The 23,638-nt window shown below is 48.1% G+C and overlaps 1 protein-coding gene across 1 annotated transcript in view; it reads left to right on the forward strand.

The window, feature by feature from the left end:
• The first annotated feature begins 82 nt into the window (after positions 1-82).
• The window catches only part of LOC122386447, a 101,421-nt gene continuing 77,865 nt past the window's right edge, over positions 83-23,638 (forward strand). The window contains exon 1 of the mRNA XM_043375629.1: positions 83-317. The gene's annotated coding sequence lies outside the window, so the exon portion shown is untranslated. The remainder of the gene's footprint in view (positions 318-23,638) is intronic.

Here is a 23,638-nt window from a genome sequence, read left to right on the forward strand (position 1 = left end):
AGATAGCGGCCCAGGATGTGGTCCCCGCGCAGCGACCGACTCGTGCGTCAGTGTCCTCTTGTTGCGGAGTTGCGCCTAGGGGCGATTTTGCCGCCTAGCGCGCTGTGCCATCGCCTCTACTGTCCGAGGGTCCGGAACTGGAGGAGATAGTGGGACTGGCGTCGGCGACGAGCGCTTCCAGTGGTCACGGTGCTCGGGTGAGGACGTCTCCTCAGACCGCCGTCTCTGGGCCGAGGTGTCGGCTGAACGAGGAGGGCCGTCCACTACCTTTCAGACGAGGGTACCCTAGAAGCTTCGTCTTCAACGTCCTGCCACGAGTGAGTAGAATCGATAGCCAAATGTGGCTCTTGCTTGTGTTGTGCTGTTGCTGTTTCAAAGTTCAGGTCAAGAAAATTTTCGAAATGACGTCGCCATGTCTTGTCTCTTTTGGTCTTCTCTTTGCACTCACACTTTAGCTTACAATGCTATTTATTCCTGACTCCATTCCAACAAATGCCGTAGCATGCTCCGAACCTTCCACAACCAATAAGGCACCGGACATTCACTCTCCTTCCTTCAGATTCAGATCCAAAATCCCTCACAAACTCCGCCGGTTTCCGAGCACTCCAGGTCGGCGCTTCTCCACTCGCGGCACTGATTGACGAGGTGAACCACTCTACATGACGTCAACTGCACCAAGTCACCCCGACCCGTCCGGCCCTGCTTTCACTGGGGCCGACCGCGCCGGCCCGCCCGCCAACAAAAAGACGTCAGTCGGCCCCTCGTCCCGGCCCCCGGCCGATATACCCACCTGGCTACGGTCTTGATGGATGACCTTAGCGGCGTCCCCCTGCCGCTCAGCGACGGGGCTCCTTCAGCACGGGGAGAGGGTGTTTGAAGGAGTTGGGAAGGTGCTTTGGAGTGGGTTACGACCGGTCGACTGGGTGAGGGCCGGCGTGGCTCGGGCGAGGATGGAACGGCCCTCTCGGAGGCGATATACGAGTTTATCGGAGCCCCTGCTCTCTCTACATCGTCCGCTGTTTATCGTCACCGTAATTACAGAGAACAGAAGGCCGATACTAAATTCCGCAACTGCCCAGCAATAGGCAGACGAGGAGGACATTAATTAGGCTTTATTAAAGGGACCCTCCCACCTTAACCCGCGCGGGGCTGGGGTCTCCAGCCGAACGCGCGGGGCTGGGGGGGGGGTAAATTTTACCCCCCCCCCCCCTGTTATCTCCCGAACTAATGGTCCGATTTGAAAAATTCAAACGCCAATCGAAAGATCTCATCACGAACAACTAAAAACATGTACTTAATTTTAAGTTTGAGGTCAAGGTCAAGGTCAGGTCAAGGGTACAAATTGCAAGTTCCTACAGTATCGGCCTTGCACCGTAGTTGCCGAAGAATGGAGTCATGGACTGAGACTGATCGCCCAAAACGTGTTCTTAGGCTACCAAGACAATACTCGTTGCATACAATATCATTCAGAGGTCAAGGTCAAGGTCAGGTCAGGTCAGGTCACCAAAAACAAAATATAGAAAAGGGCATGTGCGACACATGTTTTATGGGTCATTTTACTCATAGAATTCATTAGGCACACTCAATAAGTGATATGGACCACCTCTGGATGAATTTCAGGTCGAGGTCAGGTCAAGGTCAGGTCAAGTGAGGTTAAATTTTGAAGTTGGTTGTTAACCCTCGCCCATGTAGGGGGGGGAGTGGTGCAACCCCCCCCCCCTGAGGCTTTTCGGAAATAGTGCAAAAACAGCGGCGCGCAGCGCCGCCAAATTTTGGGTACCTTATGGGGCAAACCTTGCGCATCTTTTGATAAAAAAAAATTTGACCGGGTCATGTCAGGTCACGGAGTTATGACGTCACAAAGGGAACAGCCTCCGGCCGGATTTTCACAAACTGAGTGCCAACGCCCGAGGTTTCCTGCTGGTGGTACGGACATCGGTTGAAAGATCGTGATGAAACTTCCCATGCATGTTGGGGCAAGTATTGGCTATCATATGGTATAAGAAACTTGACAGGGTCAGGTCAGGTCACGGAGCTATGACGTCACAAGAGGAACAGCGTCCGGTACTATTTTTGAAAAGCGCCCGAACCACTATTTTGCTAATTCTTGTCACCTCAATGGGAATATGCAGCAATATTAGCTTCTATAGGGAGCAAATGGACCTCCCAAATCCAAAAATACAATCAGATTTCAAAAATTTAAATTTTGATTTTTCGAATTTCTGCCGCCGACTGTGACCTTGCCGACTTCCGGCGCTCCCAACGCGCCATTTTTAGAGCTAGGGAAACGAAATACATACCAAACGATAGGGAATTGATCAAGGAACACGATAGTGAAGGTTTCAAGTCGATATCTCTCACCGTTTTGCCGCAATCGCCGCCGAAAGTTGAAAAAAGTCTATTTTTCCGAAAATTTGACCTTTGACCGGTCAAAAGTAGGTCAAATGTTGACCTAGGACCAAAAAATATACCACCAATCGCGAGATCTCGTTGAGAGCAATCCGTTGGTATTTTCCGCTTAGCTCTACGACGCTCCGTTTTCAAACGCCAAGGGGGGGTCGCACCAACCCCCCCCCCCTGCATGGGCGAAGGTGGTAGATCGCCGTTTACGGGCGAGGGTTAAGGCCTAAAAGGGTGCCTATCTGCAGTTTCCACGGCGAATCGAATGGTGCTATTTTGTTTCCGTACGAGGTCTAGAACTTCCAAAAAAGTCATTTTTTCAAAATTTTTGTGTGTCGTGACGTCATAAAATTTTGAATAACTCCCACATTTTTGAACCGATTCTTCTAAAACTTGGTATGTAGGTGCACATAGACCACTTCTCTGACATATATTCCGTTTTTTATACACTCAAAATTTTGGATTTTATAACTATTTTCCCAAAAAAGTCAGTTTTTTGAGAAACATTTGTGCCAAAGTCCAAAATTTTCAAAAAACGGAGATAGCCATTTGATAGACAAAGTAGAATTACGTATATCCTTTTTTGTTACGTCTTGATTCCTTTAAAAATGAAGATGTTAGCGGCGTTTGAACTTTTGCCGTTTTTGAGGCGAAAATGGCGAACATGACGTCACTAAAACGTCAATTTCTCAAAAATTTCCCGACGGATTTCGCTCAAATTTTCAGGGAACGTGTCAAATTGATGTAAGAAAAGGTACTGAAAGTTTGGCGGCGCTGCGCGCCGCCGTTTTTGAGATATTGCAAAAATTCGCGAGGGGGGGTAAAATTTACCCCCCCCCCCAGCCCCGCGCGGGTTAACATTAGTTTTGAGTTGAGATAGCCAAGTTTGCGGCCAGGCTCAGAAACCACCATTTATCCTGGTCGCAACCCCCGCAGCTTTATGGTGTTCAAGAAATTTCTTCCCTTTACTTGCAGGGTGGGACCAGCGTGGTCCCTATCTCTTAACCCGGCCGGGCCCGGGGGGTAATCCCAACCACCGCAGCCCGGGGGGGGCGTTTTTCGCCCCCCCCTGTCTAACTCCGTAAATAAGGGAGCTACGGAACCAAAAGCGATACCAAACGAAAGGTCCTTACGAGACGATTCTAATGCACCTAAAATTTTTGACCTCAGGTCAATTTTCAAGGTCAGAGGTCAAGGTCAAAGGCCAAAACCGGCACATGTGTAGTGATCTCAAAGTAAGCCTTCTAGAGGACGGCAGGCTGCATCAAACCGGCAAAATTGGATGTCAAACGAAAGAAGAGAATCTGAGGATTCTGAAAATGTGCTCCAAATCAAAGGTCAAGGTCAAGGTCACGCTCAAAATTGACCTCAAACTTGGCACTTTTTCGCACATCTTGCGTGCTAACTTCCAAGATGTTTTGAAATGTTTTAAGGCTTGTCAGTTCCCTATTTGTGGTTCATCTTACGATACAAGGCTGCTCAAAGGTCAAGATCACAGAAGAGTATCCCTGCTAGAGGCTATTTCACTGATTCAAGTTAGTAATAATAAATAAGACAATTTTGCCATCCAGAAGCTCTAAATGAAGGCTTAGAGGAAAATAGATGCCAGATTCGTGATCAGCGGGTACAAATCCATCATAAACGACCTTTCATGTGTCAAGGTCAACCAGAGGTCATTCGAGGTCACATGAGGTCAACATGAAACTTGACCTTTTCCGAACAAAATATATATCATTCGACGCGGCTTGACAAGGCGAATGCGATGGTACCACTGCCGTAGCTCTAGGACCATTCTTGTCGAAGTTATTTGCGAAAAACTAAAACCACATTTCGGGGTCGTTGACCTGACCTCTGACCTCAGGTCACCAAAACTATTTTTCTATTTTTCTCTAGGTCAAACGCTACACAGCCGTGCTCGTAATTTGTCTTTATCTCTAAAACTCTATTTTTAGCAGCTATTTGAAGTTTGCGTCTGTGACGCCGAAGTTTGCCGTGCAGGGGTCTAGAAAAATGGACCTTATGACGTCATCAAGGGGGCTAGGTCCAAATGTTTTACTTCAGAAGATGTCAAATTGATGGGAGAAAAGGTACTGAAAGTTTCGCCTTCCTATCCCTAAGCGTTCCGGAGTTATCGCAAATATTCGCCAGGGGGGGCGAAAAACGCCCCCCCCCCGGGCCCGCGAGGGTTAACCCGCGCCCCGCTGGGCTATTCAGCCATACGCGCCCTGCTGGGGGGGGGGGGGCAGATTCTGCCCCCCCCCTGTCTAACTTCCGAACCGATGGTCGTAGAAAGACGGGGAAAACGGCAATCGAAAGCTCTCAACAAGGCGGATCTTAAGAGCCCAAATTTTTTTGCTTAAGTAGGTCAGAGGTCAGGTCAAGGTCAGGTCAAGGGTACAAAATACAAGTTTCTACAGTATCGGCCTTGCACCGTAGTTGCCGAAGAATGGACTGAGACTGATTGCCCAAAACGTGTTCTTAGACTACCAAGACAATATTCATTGCACACAATGTCATTCAAAGGTCAAGGTCAAGGTCAGGTCAGGTCAGGTCAGGTAACCAAAAACAAAATATAGAAAAGGGCATGTGCGACACATGTTTTATGGGTCATTTTACTCATGGAATTCAATAGGCACACTCAATAAGTGATATGGACCACCTCTGGATGAATTTCAGGTCGAGGTCAGGTCAAGGTCAGGTCAAGTGAGGTCAAATTTTGAAGTTGGTTGTTAAGGCCTAAAAAGGTGTCTATTCGATGCAGTTTTTCACGGCGAATCGAATTGTGCTATTTTTGTTTCCGTAAGAGGTCTAGAACTTCCAAAAAAATCATTTTTCAAAATTTTTGTTTGTCGTGACGTCATAAAATTTTGAATACCTCCCACATTTTTGAACCGATTCTTCTAAAAATTTGTATGTAGGTGCACATAGACCACTTCTTTGACATATATTCCGGTTTTTTCGATAAACTCAAAATTTTGGATTTTATAAATATTTTCCCAAAAAAGTCGTTTTTTTTTAAAATTTTTGCCAAAATCCAAAATTTTCAAAAAACCGAGATAGCCATTTGATAGACAAAGTAGAGTCACGTATAACCTTTTTTGTTACGTCTTGATTCCTTTAAAAATAAAGGTGTTAGCGGCGTTTGAAATTTTGCCGTTTTTGAGGCGAAAATGGCGAACATGACGTCACTAAAACGTCAATTTCTCAAACATTTTCCGACGGATTTTGCTCAAATTTTCAGGGAACGTGTCAAATTGATGTATGATAAGGTACTGAAAGTTTGACGTCGCTGGCGTAACGCGTTTAGAAGTTATTGGCGAAAAACGGGAGGGGGGGCAGATTCTGCCCCCCCCCCCCAGCGGGGCGCGGGTTAACCATTACGGGAATCTGATGACGTCATCAGGCTTTCGAACGTCCGTTAAATGTTTGACTAAAACGTTTTGTAGCACGCGGTGGTATATGCTGCGTTGCGCGCAACAAATGCCGCACTTTTAAATAAAGTCGCTAGGAACAGCGGAGATCCCAAAAAGTAAACAAAAGTAAAAGTCTAAAAGTCTAAGTCTAGGAACAGCAGAGATCCCAAAAAGTAAACAAAAGTAAAAGTCTAAAATCTTGAAAGCCGGTGAATATTTTTCGGTGAAATTTGGTAGATATTCGTTTTCGCTCTTTCTGAACCGAGCGACATCACTTTCATGCCAATTCATAAACTTTTTTGAAGGTGGGAGGGTCCCTTTAAAGGGACCCTCCCACCATCACGATGATCCCACCTACATCCCACCTAAAAATTTGCATGACCCATATCTCATGACCCCTGCGACCTAGAGACTAAAAATTCACTGGGACGTAGTAGTGCCCATAGGTCAACTTGCATGCCAAATTTGAGCAAAATCGGAGAGGTCATGGTGAGCATGCCTAGGTGATCTGTCATGGAATTGCCCTTTAACCCTATTAGTGGCAGGGGGGGGTTGTTTTCATCCACCTCTCAGGTTTTTCGGGAATATCTCCGAAACCGCTGAAGCTACGATGCTGAAATTTTCTGACTTTTCCTAAAACTAAATTGGGCACATTCCCTGAAAATTTCAAGTTCATAACTTTACCAAGGGCGGCTCCAGAGCACTGGGAATTGGGGGGTCCTATTCGTGAAGCGAGTCATTTGGGCGATGATCACGATGCTGATGTATTATAACTGTATGCACCAGTTTTATCATGTGATAACATATACAAAGTTATTGTGCATCCTCTTTTGACACGTTTTTGCTATAATAGGCGGATCCAGGCGTCCAAAAAGGGGGGTTATGTTTTACCTCCCAACATAGGTGCCCTGACACCGCCTATGCATGACCAATACAATTGTAGTCGTTCTCTCATAAGAAAATTGTAACATAACAAGACCATTACCACCCTTTTTAGAAACAGTACCAACAAAAACCTTATTTGCTATACTTTTTGTGTACCCCCAATCTCAATGATCTGTATCCGCCTATGATTTTTGAAAATGCATATTTTTAGGATCCATGTGAATTCCTGGTTCATTCTTTATCGATCGGCAAAAGTTGCGTTAAGATTGGTTCAGAAACCTGGCCGTGATAAGCAGTCTAAAATGTATCTGCAATTTGCCCGTTTTTACCCCCCTCAACCCCCCTTTTGACATTTTCTTAATTTTTTTTTTTTAGAAATGTAGATCACGTTGAGCGAAGTCGAATGCCGTTTGAATTTTGAAAATCGGCCCGTTAGATCTCGAGATATCAAGGGGGGGTCGTAAACAGCCCCCCCCCTGCCACTAATAGGGGTAGCCAGGAGCCTGCCACTAATAGGGTTAATGAACAGTAATGAGCGCGCCCGGGGCGGCGGCGGCGGCGGCTGAGTCGGTAGTCACTCCATCAGCGGTGTGACATGGGCTGTGTGTGGGCGCCGGCCGGCCGGCTGTCTGTCCTACTGGCCGCGCCCCGGGGCGGCGGCGGCGGCGGCTGAGTCGGTAGTCACTCCATCAGCGGTGCGACATGGGCTGTGTGTGGGGGGGGGGGGCGCCGGCCGGCTGACTGTCCTACTGGCCGCGCCCGGGGCGGCGGCGGCGGCGGCGGCTGAGTCGGTAGTCACTCCATCAGCGGTGTGACATGGGCTGTGTGTGGGGGGGCGCCGGCCGGCTGACTGTCCTACTGGCCGCGCCCGACGCCCCCGGCCGATCGATCCCTGAGGGTCCCGCCCCCGCCTCTGTTCCCAGACCGGCCCTCGGGGTGTAAGAGAGACCTGGACCGAACTACTGGCGCCCAACTTGAGTTGCGTGTGGTATACAGTGCTTAGAGCGTTTCCTTGCCGTGGTGTGGCCTATTTTTCCTCGCGGTGGCTTACATGCGTCTCGGTTCACAACATGTCATCAGTCATGAGATGATCGGAGTATTGAACTCTTATTCAGAAATCTGACAACGCTGTCGCTGACTAATTGACCCCGCCGGGTTTGACGGCACTGAATTGAGCCGGTCTTCGTCAAACAACGTCGGGCTGTTGCCGGCTGCCGGCCAGGGTTGACCATGCAGCTGGTGTTGATGGTTTTGATGGCAGTGATGGCTCCCGGCGTGACTGGTGCAGCGACTCTATCACTGGCCTGTATCGTGGGCCCGCGGCGGTGGGCAGTGGGTAATTGCCCCGCGCTCCCGCCCGTCTGGCGGCGCCGGGTGGCCCGATTCACCGGCCCGGGGCGCCGGGCCGTGACGCTCCCCTGCCGCCGCGGTGACGGTCGTCACAGGCCGTGACGCGAGAGCTGACCGGCCTGCTCCGGGCCGGAGGGAGGCCGTCACACCGGCGGGCGCACAAAGGGGCCGCCTGCCGCACCGGGTGGGGGGGGGGGGCGCAGCACACGTGGTCAGCTACACGTGCAGTGGTCACAGACGGGCGGAGGACTGAGAGCTACCAACACACTGCCGTGTGGTGGTAGTGGAGCAACATGCAGCGGAATTAACCTGGCAGTTGCTGGGGTATTTCGCCACCCACCGTTTGTTGGGGGGGGGGGGGGCGTTAAACGCCCCCAGCCGATAACTCGAGAACCGATAGGCGCAGCGAAACGCACTAGGCGGCAAACGAAAGAACGCGACGAGACGCTTCAGATGAGTAGGGGAGAGTGGGGTAATTTGGCCGGTGGTGTAAATTGGCCGCCCCCACCTGTACGATGTCTAATAAAAGTGAGTGAAATAACTCTAGTCTCTATTCATTTGTCATGGGTAGAAATAACTGGAGGACAAATGCCAAACTTTGCCCCTCGTAGTTTTATTCAAAATTAATAAAATATTACTAAGTGCTCGAGCGAGGAACATATTGAATATAATTAGATAAATAAAAGAAGTTGACCTTTCCTCGACATCAAAAATGTAAAAAGCCGAATAATATATTAAAAAAAAAGGTGAGCTTTCGGCCACTGGCCTTTATCAAACCAACGTGATAACAATGTTAAAAGACGATCCTGTGAATACCTAATCTGTCTGCCATTTTTCAAAAACCGAAGATCGTGATATTTTAGGAAAGGCGCTACTCATAAGGGCAAACTATTTGATAGACCGATTGTCTACATAGTGTCCGGTGTACGTAACATACATAATATACAATTGTACACGTAGCTGTCAAACACACATCGTATGGAAGGTATGTACACTAACGCCGATGTACATCACACACATAACAAAATAATATACACATACACATATTAATCGATTGAGTTGCAAAGGCTACACGCTCACAAGATACACATGATACAGGCGCTTACATGATCGGCCACGACGAAAGATTTGAGTTTATGTGCGGGCGGTTTGCTTTTATAAGTAGGGATTCTGCGATTTTTCTGTCCGGGTGGTCTTTGGAGCGATAAAGGACGCGAACCTGAAGAGGAAGGGATGATTTGTTTAGCGGCGCGCCGGGGTGGTGCTCACGGAAGTGGTCTCCCATCGGGGTCCCTTCGGATGCGCTCAAGGCGTCTCTTAACCCATTTACGCCCTTCGTTGCGTTTTCGCAACGCAAGCAAGCGTCGACGTGATCGAAGCTTGAGAAGTGTGTAAAAGAGACTAACCGATGAGACAAGTTTCAGCGTGTGTAGCATGGTTGTGCGCATGATACTACGCAGTTACAAGTCTGTGCGGCCGGTAAGTTACTGCCTAGAGCTCCCAGAGGGAAGTCGAAGGTTTTGTGAGTGATGACGTCACGAAAACCAAGATAAGTAGGCTAAGTGCTTAATAATATCGTAATGAAAATTGTGTAAACATATTCTGCAGAGTCCCTACAATAGCGTAGATATGCATTTTGTTAAGAAATAATGCTACAAAAAGGGTTTGTGACTATTTTCAAATATGACTACGGTCGCGTTGCGGGAACGCAACGAAGGGCACATCGGAAAGACAGCGGTGTTGCGAAAACGCAACGATGGGCACATTGGCAGGGTAGCGGAAGTATGAATATCAACAGTAGACTTCACTCGTGATACGCTGTGGGTTCTCTCTTTCTCTCCCCCATCTTCCTCCCTCTCCTCCTCGTTCCCCAACTCTCTCCCCCCTCTCTCTCTCTCTCTTTCTCTCTCTCTTTCTTTCTCTCTCTCTCATTTTGTAGCCATGAGGCTGTAGCGGCGGAACATCTTCAATTAAGGGGGGGAGCACTGCTGACTTTTGGTCTCATTCTTTCCATTTCCATTTCCATGCAACGCCTATCGGGATAATGTTAAAATGGCAAAATCAAGGGGGGCACGGTGCCCCGTTGCCCCCTCCCCCGCTCCGCCGCCTATGCCATGAGGGACGTATATAGGTATGTTTAGTGCAAGGTGCGTTCGCACGTAAAATGTTGCGACACATTTCATATTTGCTGGCTCAAACAGCCACAAACACTCCTTTCTTTTTCTCTCGCAGATTTTCGGCCTCGGGCTGTTCGTTCACTAAGCAATGTGTTCCCATGCATCTGAAAATCGCATGGTAGGAAAAGGACCCATGCATCAAACGGTCGGCGATGCTAACGGAGCTGAGAGATAATGAGGTCCTTTGGAAATTGGATCTACTATGTACATTGTGCATAAATAATGAATAACGGGGATGTATTCTGGTATCAGGCGACAGATAGGCATCGCCATTCTCTGGATAGAATCTGCTGACTCCAGCATTTACGTTAGAAAAGATAACTGAGGGTCGGCAAATAGTGGGATAGGCCCCCTCTGAGGGTAGCTGAGCCCTTCGGCAGGGGTAATGAGGGCGGACCCATGGGAAAATAATAATTTTTAGGATTCATAACTCGCATAGATTCATAAGCTGCTTGATGTGGAGTATACGCCTGTTTTCTTACTGTTATAGGCTTTTTATCTAATCAGACCATTTTTAGAGCTAGCAGGATTATTGGAATTAGGGGAGACATTTGTCTGACCGGACACGGTCAATCGTAGACTGGAGACTGAGCCCAGCCAGTGGGCAGCCGCCACCCATGACCCACCCCCTTCCCCCCTCCCAAGCACTCACTGCACCCGGCTACAGGCGCGCTCCTATGTGAGCTGCCCGATTGCGATATACGTTGCCGGTCCAGCCCGGAACAGGGGGATGAGGCGTGGAGGAGGATTCAACTATCCTGAAGATGGAAAGAACGGATTGACGTCGAATCACCATTCTGTCCTGGCATTGTCTCGAGAAAGAGGTTACACGTGAAGGTCGCTGAGAGTGGGGCCATGAAAATTTTGGATTAGGTGTAAACATGATAAACTGGGAGTCGATTTGTTGTGATGCGCTACGCCTTACGCGGGTAATTTGTTAGAGCCGGATCGGTCCTTTTTTCTTTTTGCTGAGAGTGGGTACGACTAACCTGCAATGGAATTTAACTTTACTCCTAGGAGGGTGGTTAAAAATGATTGCGGATATACGCGCATGCGAGAGGCACTGGTTTACTCCCAATCCTCCGTTTAATTGTATTAAGTGTGCACTGTGCAGGGTCTGATAGGTGGAGGTAATGGATCTGTCTAGCTTCCAAAAAGAAAGCATCACCCTGGATACGTGTCGACCACAACTTTAAATGAACAGCAATGGACAACGTAAATGGTTGATAATGACCGTGTTGCCATCTCCCCGTTCGCGAATCATGAAGTTATGCTTCCTCACTGAGGCTCTTAGGCGGGTTATAGAGCATGACGGATGTGGGTTCCGCATTTTCAAGCAATAGTTGTCAACAGTTGATTGATGTTTTGTCAAAATATATTAGCATATACGGCAGTTCAGTGTACTTTATGTCCGTCTGATGTGCCCGTCGTTGCGTTTTCGCAACGCTGATGGCGCCCGGTGTGCCCTTCGTTGCGATTTCGCAACGCATGTTTTTTACGTTTTTCTCGAGAAACTTTTGCTGCAGGCAAAAATTATTTTCGATTCCATACAAGGCCCTGGTAGGAGCATAACATATTTTGATTTCGTCGATTTTCATGATGGTCAATATTCCTGGGCATAAATGGGTTAAAGGGACTATCCCACCTTTAACATGGGGTTTATGTTGAGATAGCCAAGTTTGCGGCGAAGTTCAGAAACCACTATCTATCTAGGTTGCAACCCCCGCGGCCTCTTGGTGTTGAAGAAATTAGTTCCCTTCATTTGAAAATGGGCCTTGTACAAGGCCCTATCTTCAACATGGAACGACCGTTAGTGTGACGTCACCTCGTTTAGTCATTCTGATTTAAATGGGTTTGTTCGTTGAAAAATCGCTTAAAACTTGGTCTGAACTTTGTTGTGGTGCCTACAGAGTAAAAAGAATCAGCTTTATGACAGTAATGTGGCCTGGGGAAGGAGGTAATTTTGGGCTGTGACGTCACATATTTGAAAGTTTGTGTTTGGAATATGGGAAGCCTAAGATGTTTAATGAAAAATAAATGCCAGAACCGTGTTCCTGGTCATCCAATCTATAAAATCGGGCACAATTTAACTGGTTTTAACAACATTTTAGAAGGTGGGATAATCCCTTTAAATGTTCGTTAAATCTTAGTCGAGCAGGTCGTTTTGTCTCGCCAATATATGTGCCGTCGTCACCCTTTCCTTCACACAACTTACAATTTAGCCTGTAGACGACGTTCTTCTGTGTACAATCACCTGAAAAATCTGATTTACACATGTTGCATCGTGGGCCTCCAGGCAGTGGCGCAGCCAGGATTTCGTTTCGGGGGGTCATCGCTTCCAAAGCGGGCCCCCTAGTGTGCGGGCCCCCACCCATTTTTCAGAATCTCTCCATATTTCATACGCATTCTGCTGGGCGGGCCCCCTTTACCTGCACGATAACCCTGAGCGAGTTTGAATCAGAAAATTTGCATAGAACAGTAGCTCGGTAATCACCCGGTCTTCACTTTTTACGCAAATTGACCACGACAGAAATATGTTACTATGACGTATGACTTCGTATCTTTCGAGTCCGATATGAGCCCCAATTCCGCAATATGCATAGCATATTATATGCAATCGGAACTGTTGCCTGCTTCTGTCGCACAAGATTTAAAAGTAGTCCCATGTGCCTGTCCTAAGTCATCTATTGGCTGCTGTAGTAGATTGTGCTTTTATTCTTCTTCATTACGTGAATTCGCTCGTAAGAAGTTTTAACCCTCGCCGGCACAGGGGGGAGGGGTTGATGCAACCCCCTAAGGTTTTTTTTCGCGAAGAACTCGCGTAAAAAAGCGGCTGATCGCGACGTAACTTCCATAGTGCGCTGAAATTCGCGCAACTTATAGAACAAGGATGGGTAACGTGCCTGTGAAGAGTCACAGCTCGATCGGGCCGGTGGTGAGCACATGGCGCGTGCTCAAAAAGTGCAAATTCGCGTCATAGACTTTACATGCATAAATCGGCTTGCAAAAATGGGCGACAATGGCTCAACTTGCCCGACACGGGTCCGGTCCCCGTGCAGTATCTCGGTAACCGTGGGTCCGATCGGCACGAGGAACACAGTATCGTGCATGAGAATCGAACGGGCTATCGAATGGTGTGCGGTGCAGGGATGGCACGCGCCACGTGCACCCGTGAGGGCACTTATGCTTGAAAAATTGACGTTTTGGACGGATTTTGGACTTAATGCTATTTTTGGGTGACTGTTAGACGGAGCGGGTTCAAACAACGCTTGTTGGCAAGAGAAATGTACCTACCGCCTCTCATGGGAAAATTGTGAAAAGCTAATTGATCAAAAACAAGGTGGAACAAATTGCTGGAGAAAATAGCATTTGCTTATGACTTACTTAATTACAGGGGTTTTGCTACATAACCTGGTATGTTTGACAATTGAAATGGGCATAGATTGGAAGAGCATTCAATTGTGACCAAGGTCCAATCATCGCTTTTGCATGACGAGCAACAATATTCTTAAGAATATAAATGTTTCAAACCTCTACATAGTAATTCATCGATGGCTTTCACTCTTCAATAACCTACGCCAACCTATGTCATGAAATACACTTGGCATGTTCTATAGTAGAACGCATGGTTATTATCAGACACGAGCACCTCGATGCGATGGATATTTTTTCCCAAAACCAAAATGCTTAGCCGTCAAAAGGCAATCTACCGTAATGGATACATAACCCACAGACACAAGACCAACCAAACGCCCACCGATCGAAAATACCCCTTATTCGCGTTGCGAAGCAAGCGGGTCACCCTAGCGGGCCCCATTCACCCGGGGGCTCGGGCCCTATCCACATGGGGGACCAAGCCCTATCCATACGGGGGCCCGGGCCACGTTCACCTGGGCTCCGGGCCTCGTCCACCCGGGGCTCCGGGGCCCGCCCACCAGGGGGCCCGGGCCCCATCCAGCCGGGGGCCCGGGCCCCGTCCACCCGGGGCCTGGGGTCGGTACTCCCGGGGGCCCGGACCCATCCATCGGGGGGCCCTGGCCCCATCTACCCGGGGGGCCGTGCCCCATCCACCTAAGGGGCCCGGGCCCGTTCTCCCGGGGCCCGGGCCCCATCCACCCGGGGGCCTGTGCCCTATCCACCCAGGGGCCCGTGTCCTATCCACCCAGCGGGCCCAGGCCCGTTCTCCCGGGGCCCGGGCCCCATCCAACCGGGGGTCCGGCCCCGTCCACCCGGGGCTCAGGGCCGTTCTCCCGGGGGCCCGGGCCCCATCCAGCCGGGGGCCCGGGCCCCCTCCACCCAGGGGGCCCGGGCCCGTTCTCCCGGAGCCTCGGGCCCCATCCACCCGAGGGGCCTGGACCCGTTCTCGCGGGACCCGGGGGTCCGGGCCCCGTCCACCCGGGGCCCGTTCTCCCGGTGGCTCGGATCCATCCACCGGGGCCCCATCCGCCGGGGGGCCCGGGCCCTATCCACCCGGGGGCCCGGACCCATCTACAGGGGGCCCGGGTCCCATCCACCCAGGGGGCCGGGCCCGTTCTCCTGGGGGCCCGGGCCCTGTCCACCTGGGGCCCCAGGCCGACCCCTCACCCGAGGTGTCGCAGTGGGCATTTCTCGAAGCGGGCTCGTCCGATTAGATTAGGACCTCTCTCTCTCCTCTCTCTCTCTCTCTCTCTCTCTCTCTCTCTCTCTCTCTCTCTCTCTCTCTCTCACTCTCTCTCTCGAGCGGGCCCCTGACAGATATTTCGGGGGGGGTCAGCTGACCCTCTGACCCCCCCCCCCTGGCTGCGCCACTGCCTCCAGGGCAGATAGGTTTAGATAGAGATGATCTAACCAGTTTGTTCCGTAGCTTTTGGGGGTTCCTCCATGCTATCCTGACAGCTAAGCCAGATTTCCTAACTTTACTTTGAATTTTGCATAGCAGTTCTTCATCTATGTACGGTAAACATAAGAAGCCATCTTCGCCCTTGTCTCGACTAACTTTACCCATCCTGGATCTGGACCCTTGCTGTTTGACCTCCCACAAGAGCCTTCTAAGAACTTTCTCTGGGTACCCATTTTGAACCAACAATGTCATATAGTGCATGAAAGTAACGTTACAGGAGAGCAGTTAGATTTTCTTAAAAAGGCACAGAAGTCTAATGATGTAGTTTTTAAGCAGAGCGATAAGTGCAAGGGCTTCGTGATCATGGATAGGGATGATTATGTGAACAAGTCACTTACTATTTTAGACGACTCCACAAACTACGAGGTTCTTGAGAAAAATCCTGTCCCCAAGGTAGAAGCCGAGACTAAAAGAGTTTTTAAAGCTGTGTCACAAGGAAAGTTGCCGGAGAACACCATTAACCCTCGCCGGACCTATTGGTTTTCTACATACGCGCCGGCCGAGGGGGGGGGGGGCGGGTACGACCCCCCCCTCGCCGTTTCGCCCCTGGTGGAGCTAGCGCGTCGCGGAAAAAACGAGCGTGTGCGCCGTTACGAGACGCAGAGATTGGTACCCGATTTTAAGGTCCTAGGTCAACCGGTGACCTCTGAGGTCAGGTCAAGTGCCCCAAGGTACGGTTCAGTTTTTGGTGAATAACTTCGCAAAAAATGGCCGCAGAGCCGCGATTTTGGCAGCATCGTGTTCGCCTCGCTCAGGCGCGTCGAATGATATATTTTTTGTTCGGGTCAGGTCAACTTGGGGTGTTGACCTCAGGTCAAGGTCAGGTCAGCACCCTAAGGTCACGAAGTTGGTCGAAAGGGGTCATGTCGCATATCATTCGATTCGGCAGGTCTTCCTGAGTCCATTGGTGGCTTTCCCGACTCGCTAGCTCAATTTGATCAAGAGTTATTGACGAAAAACTAATATGACCTTGATGACGTCATAAATGACGTCACGCAAGGTCAACATTGCAAAAGTGACGCATCTAACCTTGCAAGGAGTGCATCAAATCACGATTCTGTGTGCTTGAGATAGTTGGAGATCGTTCCCGGCGCCAGAATAGCAGTTTTCATTTTTCCCCATTGACTTATAATGGTGAGGTCACGAAAATGACCTGACCTCATATGACCTTTAGGAAAAATCCGAGATATACAAGCTGTGAGACTCATAATGGATACTAGATCCTGCAAGTTTCATTTCCCTGTGACATCTCCTCTGGCAGTGAGGGCGTTGCGAAGTTGCGACATCTGAAGACCGTGCAGAGGTTCACTTATGACGTCATAGGTCAGTGACCTGACCTGACCCAAAAATGCGGTTGGTGTCAAAAGATGCGGCTTGGATCAAAGGTCAGGTATGCCAAGTTTCAGCTCTCTATCGCCAGCGTGTTCGGAGCTATCGCGAAAAAAACCCTATGGGGGGGCGGCACCCGCCCCCCCCCCCCTCGGCCGGCGAGGGTTGAGCTGACACCGGCCCATAGCAGGACTCCGGTATTTTATGGTCTCCCTAAGGACCACAAGGAGTCAGTGCCACTCAGGCCTGTTATATCTGGTTGTGGGGGTCCTACGGAAAAAACATCGTGTCTTTTAGAACGCATACTTAAGCAGCTATTGAACTTTGTGGAAACGCACTTGTGGGACACTAGTGATTTCCTACAGCGGTTAGCAGCTCACTCAGAGGGACAGGGGCTCGCCGAGGGATCTATATTCTTCAGCATAGATGTTGTGAATTTGTATGGAAGCATCCCCATCCCTGAGGCTATCGATGCGGTGATGGAGAAGTTAGAGGCTCACCAGGATGAGGTGGATACTTTCGGTCTCTCCCAGGATGATATTAAACATCTCCTTCAGCATTGTCTCACCAAGAACGTATTTAGGTTTGATGATAAATTTTACCGACAAACACTAGGGATCGCTATGGGCAATCCATGTGCTCCTCCCATAGCCATTCTCTTTCTGGATCGTTTTGAGCGCAAAGCGTTAGAAAACCTGGATCAGAAACCGTCCTTTTTGGTTCGGTACATTGACGATTACGCAGGCGTGTGGACCTATGGAGAGCAGGCTTTAGTAGATTTTCTGTCGCATTTAAACTCGCTTCATCCGACACTCCGCTTTACCATGGAGCATTCCGGTACAAAGTCGGGTGTGGCCTTCCTAGATACCTTAGTGACAGTAGTGACCCAGGGCCAGGTTACGAAGATTGAAACGGAACTTTACATAAAACCTACGAACTCGGGGATCATCCTGCACTATAAATCAGCCCACCCGAAGTCTACTAAACAAAACATAGTCCGTAGTCAGTTTCGGCGAGCGATCAGGAACTCTTCGAGCAGTGCTAAAGAGAGGGCGAGTATAGACAAGATTTGGACATTGTTGGTTCAAAATGGGTACCCAGAGAAAGTTCTTAGAAGGCTCTTGTGGGAGGTCAAACAGCAAGGGTCCAGATCCAGGATGGGTAAAGTTAGTCGAGACAAGGGCGAAGATGGCTTCTTATGTTTACCGTACATAGATGAAGAACTGCTATGCAAAATTCAAAGTAAAGTTAGGAAATCTGGCTTAGCTGTCAGGATAGCATGGAGGAACCCCCAAAAGCTACGGAACAAACTGGTTAGATCATCTCTATCTAAACCTATCTGCCCTGGAGGCCCACGATGCAACATGTGTAAATCAGATTTTTCAGGTGATTGTACACAGAAGAACGTCGTCTACAGGCTAAATTGTAAGTTGTGTGAAGGAAAGGGTGACGACGGCACATATATTGGCGAGACAAAACGGCCTGTTCGACTAAGATTTAACGAACATTTAAGAGACGCCTTGAGCGCATCCGAAGGGACCCCGATGGGAGACCACTTCCGTGAGCAACACCCCGGCGCGCCGCTAAACAAATCATCCCTTCCTCTTCAGGTTCGCGTCCTTTATCGCTCCAAAGACCACCCGGACAGAAAAATCGCAGAATCCCTACTTATAAAAGCAAACCGCCCGCACATAAACTCAAATCTTTCGTCGTGGCCGATCATGTAAGCGCCTGTATCATGTGTATCTTGTGAGCGTGTAGCCTTTGCAACTCAATCGATTAACCCGCGCCCCACTTGGGGGGGGGGGCTATTTATAGCCCCCCTCCCGTTTTTCTGCAATAACTTCCAAACCGCTTGACGTATCGACGCCAAACTTTCAGTACCTTTGGCTGCATCAATTTGACACCTTGTGTGAAAATTTGAACTTCGTACCTACCATAGGTCGGCCGGAAATGACGTCAGAGTGACGTCATGTTCGGCCGATTTCGACGCAAAACATTGAACCACGGCAATCGCTCCCAAGAGCTCAGTTTTTAAGCTAGATCCAATTTCTTTGCATGAGAGGTCTCAAAATAGACTGCGCTATCAAACTGCTATCTCGGATTTTCGAAATTTTGAAAATTTCGAAAATTTTATATAATAAAATTCAAAATTTATATTTTTACATTTTTTTCAAAAGTTTTTTGACTTTTCGAAAAAACCGGAATATATGTGATAGAACGCATTATTATGACTAACACTAGCAAGTTTTAGCTAAATATCTTCAAAAATGGCCAAGTTATACGCATTATTGCAAAAAATTAACAATTATTAATTTTTCAAATCAATTTTTCAGCACGAATTTGACATCGTACGCCAATATAAATAGAACCATCGTGTTCCTGAGCTCAAACTGCATCCAATAGACTCCTTTTTTGTTGAAAAATTTTAACTTCAAAATTTGACCTTTTTTGAGGTCTGAAAGTGACCTGACCTGAGCTAAATTTGACTCAAAATGACCTCAAATGACAAAGACGACATCAAATTCGAAATGTTTGGCCTAAATGGACCATAAAACATGTGTCACGTGACCGACGGATGATATAATATTTTCGTGACCTGTGATGACCTGACCTTGACCTGAAAATCAAAGTACAAGTTTGGTACCCTCAGGGTATCTAGAGCATCTGTTCACGAGTGTGTGAACCAAAAATGAGCCTTATCTGACTTGTAAGACGGCGGCCAGAGCCCAAAACGTGAAGAAGCCAAAATGCTAATAATTTTTACTTTGACCTGACCTGTGACGTCATCGGTGACCTCGAGGTCAATGAAATTAGGTTTCGCTCGACAGTTTTTCCGGGGCTATCAGACGCCGTTTGAATTTTGACGATCGGCCCAGTAGTTTCGGAGTTAGGAGGGGGGCTATGAATAGCCCCCCCCCCCCCAGTAGGGCGTGTTATACGCAGACCCCAGTGGGGCGCGGGTTAATATGTGTATGTGTATATTATTTTGTTATGTGTGTGATGTACATCGGCGTTAGTGTACATACCTTCCATACGATGTGTGCTTGACAGCTACGTGTACAATTGTATATTATGTATGTTACGTACACCGGACACTACATGGTGTGTCAAAAGTGGAAATAGCCGGTGCGCCGTCTGGCAACCCGGCAGCCCGCCGCCATAGGGAAATTCATGCCTTTTGTCGCTTTTTCGCTCCTTATGAGTCACTTCATCTAATTAGAGCTTAACTAGGAACGAGGCGGGTCACTTGGACGTATTCGGGAGCCGAATACGGTGTTTTGGAGCCAATACCTGGGAAACCCTACCCGCCCAATGCGAGTTTTTAAGAGTCTGCATGCCCAACTTAACGTTGAGCGCGGCCGTTTTCGGTCGGTTTTCCGCGACCTTGTGGCGAAATCGCCTTATTTATTCAACCAGGGTGGGCTAATTCGCTTAACTAGGAATGAGGCGTTGAAGAGAATTATTCAAGGAATAGAGCTGTGCAAAAATATTTTTTGTATTGTTAAAACTGTATCCGCCCTCGAACGATAAATATTGTTGACCCATCAGAAACACAGCCCCTGGAATGCGTTTGGACTTGGCTGGATCTAATATTAGCGAGTATCTGCCAATGCAGTTTCCTGGCTTACACAGTGCGCACACAAGCATACATACTTCCTGCCCTTGGTTATTCCTCACTTGAATGAAAATTTTGCTATAATAACTATTCCAAGCAGTTAACAGGTTTTAGTGCAGTGCCAAGTCGGAACCGTTCAGCGCCGCCAGTCTCCCAGGCGGCGCGTAGCGGCCGCCGCCGGCCGCCGTGCCGCCGCTCTGGCGGGGTGTTTGACTTCATATCTCTGTTGCTAGAAAAGTTGTGGACCGATTTACTTGATTCTTGCATGAAAAGATCCGCCATTCAATTCTTAGCAGATAACGAAAATTTGACGTAAATTGCACGATCCGCTACCCATATTGTGATACTGCCATCTATTGACAAGGCTGGCGAACTAAAGCCGGGCGGCTATTTCCACTTTTGACACACCATGTGTAGACAATCGGTCTATCAAATAGTTTGCCCTTATGAGTAGCGCCTTTCCTAAAATATCACGATCTTCGGTTTTTGAAAAATGGCAGACAGATTAGGTATTCACAGGATCGTCTTTTAACATTGTTATCACGTTGGTTTGATAAAGGCCAGTGGCCGAAAGCTCACCGTTTTTTTAAATATATTATTCGGCTTTTTACATTTTTGATGTCGAGGAAAAGGTCAACTTCTTTTATTTATCTAATTATATAAAATTAATAAAACGTTAATTTCATTAGAAAATGGTAACTTTTACTTCTGTTTACAAAGTTGTACAACATGTAGTATTTGGGCTAAAAACGAATTCAGACATTATAGCGCCATTCTTGGGGGTGTTCAGCGGTTCCAAGAGCAATTTTATCTAATTCCGGAAAGCCGCGATGACTTTATAGACAAAAATTTTCAGAATAGCAATATGGGGTAATTTGGCCGGGACTAGCGGGGCAACTTGGCCGGTGCGCTCATGGTCACTATGCTGGGACGGCCTAGTTTTCATGGTCAATTGCACCATAAATGACATAATTCATGACCAACTTTGACTACTTTGATGCCTTAATTCCGATTGGTCAACTGTAAGAGCATGTGACGTCATCGAAGGTTACCAAACGTTTTTTGCTAATAAATCCTCACATACAAATGGTACAGCCGCACAAATGGTCTCATTCTGTTCATCTCGCCAAGGCGCATCGAATGATATGCATGATGACCTTGAAATCACGTGACCTTGAGGTCAAGCGACCTGATGCAACATGAGCTGAGGTCAACCTTTGACCTTGACTTCTCAAGGTCAACACATATATCTTTCGATGCGGACTGACAAGAGAATTACGATGGTACTCGAAATTTTGGCCTAGCTTGATTACTTCAAAAGTTATTCGTAAAAAAAACTGTGATCGCATCTAGAGCCACTAATTTGGCTATTTTGACCCCTGTGACCCCTGAGCCAACCTCCAAAATGCGGCAAATGCGTCATAGGACACACGTCATTGCTGAATCTGAAGCTGACTCGCAATATAACAGAAAATCCCGACCGCAAACTAACACCGGCCAAATTGCCCCACACCCCCGGCCAAATAACCCTGCCAGTGGGGCAATTTGGCCGCCTTGCAGACCTTTGTAATACGTCACAATTTCAATATAAGTAATTACTCCATCATTTCAAGTTCACTGTCCAGTAAAGTAAAATGAATGCGACACCTGCCAGCATTGAGAAAATGCAGAAATGTGTCGTCAATTTTAAGTTATATCGTTTTCTAAAAAAAGCGGCCAAATTACCCCACTCTCCCCTACTTTTAACCCTCGCATGTGTGCGGCGTTTGCCAGCTTCTAATGTGTAGGGGGGGGGGGGGTCGGTTGGACCCCCCCCCTTGCCGTTTGGCCCCTGATCGAGCTAGAGCTTCGCGGAAAAAACGAGCGTGTTGCCCGTGACGAGAGGAAGCCGATGATACCCAATTTTAAGGTCCTAGGTCATTGGTTGACCTTCCAGGTCAGGTCAATGACCCAAAGTCGGGAAAATCGGGACCTGTTAGAAAGTCGTAAAGTGTGGCTGCTTAGAGGTTTTTCGGGGTGCTGATCACGAATATCGTGTTAGTTTTGATCACAGATGATGTCTTGAAGCATTTAGACCAGGTCGGGTCAGGTCAGGTCAGGTCAACCAATAGGCGTCGTGACGGGTATTCGTAGTACGTGTCAACCGCCTCTGACAGCTTCGTAACATGTTACGAAGTCACCAAAACTACTTCGTAAATGTTCAAATGGTTGCTAAATTCGAATTCAGCTCCAAAAACTAGCCTAGAAACATGTAAAACTCGAAAAAGTGACCCGAGGTCACCCGAGGTCACCAAAGGTCAATGACCTGACCTGACCTTCAGGTGACCTTGACACACACGGGAGTAACATCAAATCACATGTTTGAACGTTTGAAACCACGAAAAGCTTGCAAACACGCGGCTAGTGCGAGCCGACATACGCGAAATCGCGATTCCGGTCAAACATGGTCTCGGATAAGAGGTCACAGGTCAAAGGTCATTTGGGTCAGGGTCATGAAATTTTCAGGGTAGGTGTCAAATTGATCAATGCGAGGGTACTGAAAGTTTCGTCGCGATCGGCCGCTTTTTACGCGAGTTATTTGCGAAAAACCATGGGGGGGTCCATCCGACCCCCCCCCCTACACATGCGAGGGTTAAGTTGAATTTTGAGGTCACAGGTCGGGTCAAGGTCAGGTCAAACACCTGATATCGGGCTTTCAGTATCATGGACTTCAGGACTTCGCGATGGGCGCCTCTCGTCATAAACTCTGTAAAAACGGTGCACAATCCATCATATAAGGCCTACAAGAGTGTCAGCTCCAATAGGGGTCAGTCAAGCATAGGTCAGGGTCAAAGTCAGGTCAACCGGGCAGGCACATATCCCCGAAAATCAAAACTGATATTCGCAGCCTGTGACACATGTTTTATGGGTAATTTGAGGCGTAGAAGACGATGGTGACATTCATTTTATCATACGTGTACGTGTTTGGCTAAAAACGTTCAATTTAAGAAATGCATGTATCATGGTCGTGAAGTAGTCACGAGAAATTGCTAACCCGCGACCTGGTGGGGGGGGCTATTTTTTGCCCCCCCTCCAGACTTTTCGATATATCTCCAGAACCACTGCGCCGATCGTCACCAAACTTTCAGTACCCTCCCGGACATCAATTTGACACATTGTGACCAAAAATTTTTCCAAGGGCTATGATAGGTTGGCCGGAAATGACGTCAGAGTGACGTCATGTTCTGCCGTTTTCGACCCAAAAAAGGGTTTCGCGGGAAGAGCTGTCAGGCCTACAGCTTTGCAAATACAGAAAAATGATACAGACATAAAAGCTGTAGAATGGACAGGGCTACAAAACTGCCATCTCGGATTTTTGAAATTTTTGGATTTTGACCCCCAAAAATCAAAAAATAGATTTTTTGAATATAATAGCCAAAAAATCCAAAAAATTTTTTGAATTTCAGAAAAACCGGAATATATGTGATAGTCCTTACCGCCTTCTATCTACATACCAAATTTGAGATCGATACCTCTTTTTTTGGCCAAGTTATAGCGAAAAAACTGTTCAAAATTGATGACGTCAAATTTTCAAACTCAATTTTTA

Source organism: Amphibalanus amphitrite, unplaced genomic scaffold (assembly GCF_019059575.1).
Source record: "Amphibalanus amphitrite isolate SeventyFive unplaced genomic scaffold, NRLGWU_Aamphi_draft 000251F_arrow, whole genome shotgun sequence".
Classification (NCBI taxonomy): domain Eukaryota; kingdom Metazoa; phylum Arthropoda; class Thecostraca; order Balanomorpha; family Balanidae; genus Amphibalanus; species Amphibalanus amphitrite.